Consider the following 10,543-nt stretch of genomic DNA (forward strand, 5'->3'; position numbering starts at 1 on the left):
CTTGTCTTAACTAAAAAATACAAAAATTAGCCAGGTGTGGTGGCTCATGTCTGTAGTTCTAGCTACTTGGTAGGCTGAGGCACGAGAATCACTTGAACCCAGAAGGCAGTGGCTGCAGTGAACCGATATCCTGCCACTGCACTCCAGCCTGGGTGATGGAGTGGAGACTCCATCTGAATAATTATTATTATTAATATTTGCACAAGCATAATGTACTCTTTATACAAATATTTTACACAAGTGATAGCAAATTTGAAGACATTGCTATTTTTGCTTATGCATACATCTTGAAGATTAGATCATATTGGTGCATATACAGCTGCCTCATTTTTTTTAAACAACTCCTTAGGATTCCATCATCTGTGTGCTTCATAATTTATTTAACATTATCAATGTGTTTTTTTGAGACGGAGTCTCACTCTGTGACCCAGGCTGGAGTGCAGTGGCGTGATCTCAGCTTACTGCAACCTCCACCTCCCAGGTTCAAGCGATTGTCCTGCCTCAGCCTCCCAAGTAGCTGAGACTACAGGTGAGAGCCACCACGCCCGGCTAATTTTTGTGTTTTTAGTAGAGACGGGGTTTCGCCATGTTGGCCAGGCTGATCTCCAACTCTTGACCTCAGGTAATCTGCCAACCTTGGCCTCCCAAAGTGCTGGGATTACAGGCGTGAGCCACCTCATACGGCCTTTTTTTTTTTTTTTTTGAGACAGAGTCTTGCTCTGTTGCCCGCGCTGGAGTGCAGTGGCATGACCTTGGCTCACTGCAACTTCTGCCTCCTGGGTTCAAGAAATTCTGCTGCCTCAGCCTCCTGAGTAGCTGGAATTACAGGCACCTGCTACCACGCCCGGCTAATTTTTGTGTTTTTAGTAGCGACGGGGTTTCACTATGTTGGCCAGGCTGGTCTCAAACTCCTGACCTCAAGTGATCCACCCACCTTGGCCTCTCAAAAGTGCTGGGATTACAGGCATGAGCCACTGTGCCTGGACTTTCCATTATTTTTTGTTCTTTCAAACAATTCCATAATATTTCCCTTGCACATAAATTATTTTGTACATGTGTAATATATCTTTAAGGTAAACTCCTAGAAGTGGAAATGCTAGATAAAAATGTAAATTTTTGGCGAGGCACAGTGGGTCACACCTGTAATCCCAGCACTTTGGGAGGCTGAGGCAGGGGTGGATCACAAGGTCAAGAGATAAAGACTGTCCTGGCCAACATGGTGAAACCTTATCTCTTCCAAAAATACAAAAAATTAGCTGGGACAGAGCAAGAGTCTGTCTCAAAAAAAAAAAGTACGTGTCTCAAAAAAAAAAATTGAACATGTACAAAAATACATAGAATCTTATAATGAACCCCAGCAGCCTCATCACCAGCTTCAAGAATTATCAGCTCGTGGCCAGGCTTGCTTTGTCTCTATATCCACTTCTCTCATCTTTGTGTTATTTTTGAAGTTCATACCAGATATATGATTTCATCCATAAACATTTCATACATTTCTCTAAAACACATGACAACATTAGAAAATATTTTCACTCCTTAAAAAAAAAAAAAGGCCTGGCGCAGTAGCTCACGCCTGTAATCCCAGCACTTTGGGAAGCCGAGGTGGGCACATCACCTGAGGTCAGGAGCTCGAGACCAGCCCGACCAATGTGAAACCCCAACTCTACTAAAATACAAAATTAGCTGGGTATGGTGGCGCACACCTATAATCCCAGCTACTTGGGAGGCTGAGGCAGGAGAATCACTTGAACCTGGGAGGCAGAGGTTGCAGTGAGCCGAGATCGTGCCATTGCACTCTAGCCTGGGCAACAAGAGTGAAACTCCGTCTCAGAAAAGAAAAGAGAAAAGAAAACTTTCCTTCAGCTACTATTTAGTACCCAATGATACAGTAAAGAAACACAGCAGGCCGGGTGTTTTGGCTCATGCCTGTAATCCTAACACTTTGGGAGGCCAAGGCGGGCGGATTGCCTGAGCTCAGGAGTTCCAGACCAGCCTGGGCAACACGGCTATCTCAATTAAAATACAAAAACTTAGCCAGGCTTGGCGGTGTGCGCCTGTAGTCCCAGCTACTCAGGAGGCTGAGTCAGGAGAAGTGCTTGAACCTGGGAGGCAGAGGTTGCAGTGAGCCAAGATCGCACCACTGCACTCCAGCCTGGGTGACAGAGCAAGACTCCTCCAAAAAAAAAAAAAAAGGAAAAGAAAAGAAACACAGGATAAATGCTTCTTTCTCTTTCCTGGTTTTCATAATAATGAATTGAGGCCAGGCAGGGTGGCTCATGCCTGTAATCTCAGCACTTTGAGAGGCCGAGGCAGGCAGATCACTTGAGGTCACTAAAAATGCAAAAATTAGCTGGGCAGGGTGGCGCATGCCTGAAATCCTAGCTACTCAGGAGGCTGAAGCAGGAGAATTGCCTGAACCCAAGAGGCGGAGGTTGCAGTGAGCCGAGATTGCGCCACTACACTCCAGCCCAGGTGACAAGAGAGAAACTCTGTCTCAGAAATAATAATAATGATGAATTGGTTGCCCCAGCACTCTGCCATGGTAGCTGATGAATTTAGATGCAGGTGTGTGTGTGTGTGTGTGTGTGTGTGTGTGATGTTTAATGTGTTTCAATTCATTTAAGTTGCACCCTCAGTGATGCTCAAATGCCTCCATGTTGGGTGTGGAAGAGCCTCTTCCAGCTGGCTCCTGTGTCCTTTTGCTATGACCCAGTCATCTTTGATCATTTGCCCGTTGTCTGCCACCACGAGATGTTCCAAGCTCATCTTGTTCATTTCCTGTCTCTCACCTTTAAGTCGCCATTTTACAAGGAGCCCGCTTCTTTCCTTTTGGAATTTTGGTACTTTCCCAACTGGTATTTGGAAACCACAATCAGGTTGTTAGGAGCGCTTCCTGCTCCTGGTTGGCCATGTTTAAGATGTGTATACATTTTAAGCCATTCTATAGACATTGCTCAAGTGCCTTCAGGAAGATTATGCACCTGTGTATCTACTTACTGTAGAAGAGATCCCAAAGCCATGCTCATCCAATCCTGGAGAATCATTTATTTTGAACATAGACCATTGAACAGGTGAAAAATGGAAAAGTCACTTTTGTTTACATTTGCATTCCTTCAATAATTATAAAGTTACCATTTGTTCGCGTATTTGTTGACCATCGGAATTGATTTTAGCACAGTGCCTGAAACATAGTAGGTGCTCAATAAATATTTGTTAATTGAATAAATTACTTGTATGTTCATATCATTTGTTCATTTAATATGGAGAGGGGTCATATTTTTCTTACTTAAAAGAGCTATTTTTTGAAGGGATTACATGTGTATAAAGTTCCTAGCACCATGCCTGATGCATGCATTGCCATTTATGTCTCTGGTGACTGGCTTTTTTTTTTCTACTTTAAGAGAGAAGGGACCGGGTGCGGTGACTCACACCTGTAATCCCAGCACTTTGGGAGGCCAAGGTGGCCAGATTACCCAAGGTCAGGAGTTCAAGACCAGCCTGGCCAACATGGTAAAACCCTGTCTCTACTAAAAATTCAGAATTAGCCAAGGGTGGTGGCGTACACCTGTAATCCCACCTTCTCGGGAGGCTGAGGCAAGAGAATCGCTTGAACCTGGGAAGGGGAGGTTGCAGTGAGCCGAGATCGCAGCACTGCACTCCAGCCTGGGTAACAGAGCAAGACTCTACCTTAAAAAAAAAAAAAAAAAAAGGAAAAGAATAATAAGGAGGCCAGGTGTGGTGTCTCATTCCTATAATCCAAGCATTCTGGGAGGGGCCAGTGGAAGGATCACTTGAGGCCAGGAGTTGAGACCAAACTGGGCAACATAGCAAGACACTATCTCCAAAAAATTTAAAAAGTGGCCAGGTGTAGTGGCACACTTGTAGTCCCAGAAGTACTCAGGAGGCTGAGGAGGGAGGATCACTTGAGCCCAGGAGTTTGAAGCTGCTGTAAGCTATGATCCTGTCTCTTGAACTCCAACCTGGGCAATAGAGTAAGACCCTGTCTCAAAAAAAAAAAAAAAAAAAAAAAAAAAAGAGATAAAGAATTTGGCCAGGCATGATGGCTTACGTCTGTAATCCCAGCACTTTGGGAGGCTGAGGTAGGCAAATAGCTTGAGCCCAGGAGTTCAAGACCAGCGTGGGCAACACAGTAAAACCTCATCTCTACAAAAAATACAAAAATTAGCCAGACGTGCTGGTATGCACCTGTAGTCCCAGCAACTCAGGAGACTGAGGCGGGAGGACTGCTTGAAACCAGAAGGCTGAGATTGCACCACTGCATTTCAGCCTGGGCAATAGACCAAGACCATCTCAAAAAAAAAAGATGTGTATGTGCAGCTCTGCTTCTGCAAGAAGGGCCTAGACTAACCACGTCTTGACAAGAGAATGGCCACTTCATGGAGTGTAACTTTTTCATGCTGGTGGTAACCTGTGTTTGCAGTAGGCTGGGTTTAAGAGTATCTTCCTGTCTTCCATGCACTCCATCGAGGTCAGAGTCAGGGCCTTGTGTGGAATTCTGTTGGATGCAGAAAGCACTGGAGCTTGAATCTATGTTTACACTTTTGTGCAGAAAACACCAGAACAGCTTCCAATTCTGGAAGGGACATTTTTGGTTCAGTGAAGCCAGGACTTTCTGCTTTGATCATTCAACCTAAGCAGCGGGCTGAGACTGTTCAAGGACTCTTAGAGGTGGCCAAAGACGCCGGGCGCGGTGGCTCACGCCTGTAATCCCAGCACTTTTGGAGGCCAGAGGTGGGCGGATCACGAGGTCAGGAGATCGAGACCATCCTGGCTAACATGGTGAAACCCCATCTCTACTAAAAATACAAAAAATTAGCCTGTAGTCCCAGCTACTCGGAGGCTGAGGCAGGAGAATGGCGTTAACCCAGGGGGCAGAGCTTGCAGTGAGCTGAGATCGCGCCACTGCACTACAGCCTGGGCGACAAAGCAAGACTCCGTCTCAAAAAAAAAAAAAAAAAAAAAAAGAGGTGGCCAAAGACTCAATCCCCTAAAGTGACTGGAACAGGACCCCAGTGGTCCTGAAGGCAACTGAAGGCAATGATAGACCTGTGCTTACTCCCAGAATGGAAGAGCCAGGCTCTGTTCTTTGAGGTAATGGAGAGCTTCAAGAAGTCACATTTGGGCCACATGCGGTGGCTCACACCAGTAATCCCAGCACTTTGGGAGGCTGAGCCAGGCACATCACCTGAGGTCAGGAGTTCGAGACCAGCCAGCCGATATGGCGAAACCCTGTCTCTACTAAAAATACAAAAATTAGCTGAGAATGGTGACACACACCTGTAAAATTCCAGCTACTCTGGATGCTGAAGCACAAGAATTGTTTGACCCAGGAGGCAGAGGTTGCAGTGAGCCAAGATTGAAACACTGTGCTCCAGCCTGGGTAATGGAGTGAGACTGTCTAAAAAAAAAAAAAAGTAGAAGAAGAAGAAGTCATATTTGACCAGGCACAGTGGCTCACACCTGTAATCTCAGCACTTTAGGAGGCCGAGACAGGAGGATCACTTGAGCCTGGGAGTTTAAGACCAGCCTGGGCAACACAGTGAGATCCCCATCTCTACAAAAGTAAAAATAAAAAAATTAGCTAGGCATAGTGATGTGCACCTGTAGTCCAAGTTACTAGGGAGGCTGAGCTGGGAAGATCGCTTGAGCCTGGACATCAAGGCTGCAGTGAGCTATGATCTCACCACTGAACTCCAGCCTGGGGAACAGAGCAAAACCCTGTCTCAAAAAAAAAAAAAAAAAAAATCCTCCTGCCTCCGCCTCCTGAGTGGCTGGGACTATAGTCATGTGCCACTATGCATGGAACAGTATTTATTGATTCTGATTTGAACAAATAATATATTTATGTTTTGAACAAAAAATATATATGACCCAATGGAAAAAATTGGGTATTGAACCCTGACTGGATATTTAGTTGTATTAAGGAATTCTTCTTAACTGCTTAGGTGTGATATGGAGTTGTCTCTTAGAGATACAATTTGAAGTATTCATGGATGAAAGGATATGATGATGCCTTGGCTTTGATTTAAAAATCCATTGAGGAGAAAAGGTGGGTGGGGTGTAGATGAGGCAAGTTTGCTGAGGCTCGGTCATAGGTACGGGGAGTTCATTATTCTACTTGCTGTGTTTTTGTGTGTTTGACATTTCCCATGATTACGAACTGAAATATATTTCCTGAGCACCTACTGTGTGCCAGGCACTGTTCCAGACACTGGAGATCACCAGGGAACAATACTGAAAAACTCCATGCATTCATGTAGCTTAGATGCTGGTGGGATCATAACTAACCTTTTTTTTATTTTTTATTTTTGAGACAGGGTCTCACTCTACTATGCAGGGTGGAGTGCAGTGGTGCAATCCTGGCTCACTGCAACCTCCGCCTCTCAGGCTTAAGTGATTCTCCCACCTCAGCCTTTCCCAGTAGCTGGGACCACAGGCGTGGGCCACCATGCTCAGCTAATTTTTTTATTTTTATTTTTGTTGAAAAGGGATCTCACTATATTCCTTAGGCTGGTCTCCAATTCCTGGCCTTCAGTGGTCCTCCTGCCTCAGCCTCCCAAAGTGCTGGGATTACAGGTGTGAGCCACCGCACCTGGCCAGGAACAAATTATCCTTTTATTACTGGGAAAGGCTGGGCATGTTTTGGGGGGTGCTCTTGTTGTTGTTGGTCATGTATATGTGTGTTGTTTGCTTTTGTATATACATGAACTTTTCCCAGACAGATACACAAGAAACAAATAAGTGGCCGTGCGCGACAGCCCACGCCTGTAATCCCAGCACTTTGGGAGGCCAAGGCAGGCAGAAAACCTGAGTTCAGGGGTTCAAGACCAGCCTGACCAACATGGTAAAACTTCCTTCTCTACTAAAAATACAAAAAAAAAAAAAAAAAAAAAAAAAAAAAAAAAAAAAACATTAGCCGGACATTGTGGTGCACGTCTGTAATCCCAGCTGCTCAGGAGGCTGAGGCAGGAGAATCGCTTGAACCTGGGAGGCGGAGGTTGCAGTGAGTCGAGATTGCGCCACTGCACTCCAGCCTGGGCAACAGAGTGGGACTCTGTCTCACACACAAAAAAAAAAAAAGAAAGAAAGAAAAAGGAACAACATAGAACAGTTCCCCTGGAAAGAAACCTAGAGTCCCCAGGGAGAGGAATACCCTGTCTATCCTCATGAATTTTAAACCATGTGACTTTATCATCTATTCAGCAACCGGGAGAATAAAAGCTAAAAATTTTGAAAAGCAAGTTCTAAAACATCAAGAATGGTTAGAGTATGGGAAGGTCCAGGTGGAAACGGCGGTTGTTTCTGTGCCTGCCACAAGATGGCAGCAGAGCGGCACCGAAGCAAGTTCTGGACCCCGAAGGCCGCCCGAGGGCAGGCCCGGTTCCCAACCACAACCCGCAACTCCTGTGGGCTTCCCACCCGCTGAGTGAACCATCCACACATTCTCCACGCACGGAAACTGACATAATAAATACGTATTATTTTGAACTGTGTAGCCAGATACTGTGGCTCACGCCTGTAATCCCAGCACTTTGGGAGGCTGAGGCTGGCGGATCACATGAATTCAGGAGTTCGAGACCAGCTTGGTCACGGTGGCAAAACCCCGTCTCTACTAAAAATACAAAAATTAGCCGGGCGTGGTTGCAGGCGCCTGCAATCTCAGCTATTTGGGAGGCTGAGGCAGGAGAATCTCTTGAACCCGGGAGGCGGAGGTTGCAGTGAGCCGAGATCATGCCACTGCACTCCAGCCTTGATGACAGAGCAAGACTCCGTCTCAAAAAAAAAAAAAATAAGCATTATATGTTATAGCATTCCAACAAAAAAAATTGAATATGTATTTATGTGTTTCTAAAATATAAGGACTCTTTTTTTTCTCTCTCTCTCGAGACAGTTTCACTCTGTCACCCAGGCTGGAGTGAAACCTTGTCTTGAAAAAAAAAAAGGCATAAATTTAAAAATATTTGTTTAGATCAAGATGGAAATAAGATCTCTATATTGAGATCTGTTGGTATGTAAATTCTGTGTATTTATTTATTTATTTATTTGGCTCGATCTCAGCTCACTGCAACCACCGCCTCCCAGGTTCTCCTGCCTCAGCCTCCTGAGTAGCTAGGATTATAGGCACCCACCACCACACCAGGCTAATATTTTTGTATTTTTAGTAGAGATGAGATTTCACCATGTTGGCCAGGCTGGTTTTGAACTCCTGACCTCAAGTGATCCATCTGCCTCAGGATTACAGGCGTGAGCCACCACGCCCGACGATTCTGTGTTCTTTAAACCATGTATGTCGGTGCTTTTTTGTTCTAGAAGCTAACTCTTCATGTAAACAGATACAGAGGAGCAGAGATGACATCCCCAGCTGGCCCTTTGTACTGAATTTGAGCTCATTTGTCCCGCAAGTTGACAAAACTATTCCTAAATGAGACCTGTGCTATGGCAGCAGCAGTTTTTGTTGTTTTGTTCAGAGACAGGGACTCGCTCTGTCGCTCAGGCTGGGATTACAGGGTGAGCCGCTGTGCCAGCTGCTTCATTGCTTTTGACATGGAGATATTGTTCCAGACTTCCTGGCACCTTGGAGTTTAATCCAGGAACTTTGTGCAGGCTGTAACCAAAGACTCTGTGTTGAGATAAGAGAAATTGTATTACTGTCTTGAGTTAGAGCAATTAACTAGATAATGATTACAGCTGTATACACGGAGAACAGAGAAGAGGCGGGTGCAGTGAGCCAGAAGCGAGAAGATGATGGTGGGCAGGACCCAGGGAAGGTGCTGGGGAGGAGGAGAAGTGGGTGGAATGAGACCTGGGACTCCCTCCCAGAAATTGGGATTGGAGGGATGGTAGGGAGCAGTGCTGAAGTTCCAGGCAGTTGCCATGCCAGACCCTATCCATGAGTGGCAAACTCAGATGACTACAGACCAGGCAAGAAATAGGAATAAGTGAAATAGATGGAAGACAGTAGGGGCTGGTGGGGACTTTGGTGAAGTAGAAATGCATGACTCTCTGTCAATTAGCTTTTGTTGTATTAAAAAACATGGCCAGGTGCAGTGTCCTCACCCCTGTAATTCCCAGCACTTTGGGAGGCCAAGGTGGGTGGATCACTGGAGGCCAGGAGTTTGAGACCAGCCTGGCCAACATAGTGAAACCCCATCTCTATTAATAATACAAAAATTAGCCAGGCGTGGTGGCACATGCTTGTAATCCCAGCTGCTCGGGAGGCTGAGGCAGGAGAATTGCTTGAACCTGGGAGGTGGAGGTTGCAGTGAGCCAAGGCTGCATCACTGCACTCCAGCCTGGGAAACAGAGTGAAACTGTTTCAAAAACAAACAAAAAAACAAAAAAACAGGCCGGGCACGGTGGCTCACACCTGTAATCCCTGCACTATGGGAGGCTGAGGCAGGTGGATTACCTGAGGTCAGGAGTTGGAGACCAACCTGGCCAACATGATGAAACCCTGTCTCTACTAAAAATACAAAAATAATTAGCCAGGCGTGGTGGCAGGCGCCTGTAATCCCAGTTACTCAAGAGGCCTGAGGCAGGAGAATCACTTGAATCCGGGAGGCGGAGGTTGCAGTGAGCTGAGATTGTACCACTGCACTCCAGCCTGGGCAACAAGAGCAAAACTCTATCTCAACAACAACAACAACAACACCCAAAACAGTTGCTTAAAATAATAAGCATCACAGCCAGGCAAGGTGACTCTCTCCTGTAATCCCAGCACTTTGGGAGGCTAAGGTAGGCAGATCACTTGAGCTCAAGAGTTCGAGATCAGCCTGGGCAACATGGCGAAATCCCATCTCTATAAAAAAACACAAAAGTGGCCGGGCGCAGTGGCTCAAGCTTGTAATCCCAGCACTTTGGGAGGCCGAGACGGGCGGATCACGAGGTCAGGAGATCGAGACCATCCTGGCTAACACGGTGAAACCCCGTCTCTACTAAAATACAAAAAACTAGCCGGGCGAGGTGGCGGGCGCCTGTAGTCCCAGCTACTCGGGAGGCTGAGGCAGGAGAATGGCATAAACCTGGGAGGCGGAGCTTGCAGTGAGCTGAGATCCGGGCACTGCACTCCAGCCTGGGCGACAGAGCAAGACTCTGTCTCAAAAAAAAAAAAAAAAAAAAAAAAAAACAAAAGTTAGCCAGGTGTGGTGGCCCAAGCCTGTGATCCCAGCTACTTGGGAGGCTGAGGTGGGAGGGTCACTTGAGCCCGGGAGGTGGAGGTTACAGTGAGCCAAGATTGCACCACTGCACTCCAGCCTCGACGGCAGGGAGAGACCCTGTCTCGAAAAAATGAAATAAATAAATAAAAATAAAGTGTGTTAAAAAAGAATATCTGGCCGGGCGCAGTGGCTCAAGCCTGTAATCCCAGCACTTTGGGAGGCTGAGACGGGCGGATCACGAGGTCAGGAGATCGAGACCATCCTGGCTAACATGGTGAAACCCCGTATCTACTAAAAATACAAAAAACTAGCCGGGCGAGGTGGCGGGCGCCTGTAGTCCCAGCTACTCAGGAGGCTGAGGCAGG

Source organism: Rhinopithecus bieti, unplaced genomic scaffold, assembly GCF_001698545.2.
Source record: "Rhinopithecus bieti isolate Rb0 unplaced genomic scaffold, ASM169854v2 scaffold_32059, whole genome shotgun sequence".
In the NCBI taxonomy this organism is placed as follows: Eukaryota; Metazoa; Chordata; class Mammalia; order Primates; family Cercopithecidae; genus Rhinopithecus; species Rhinopithecus bieti.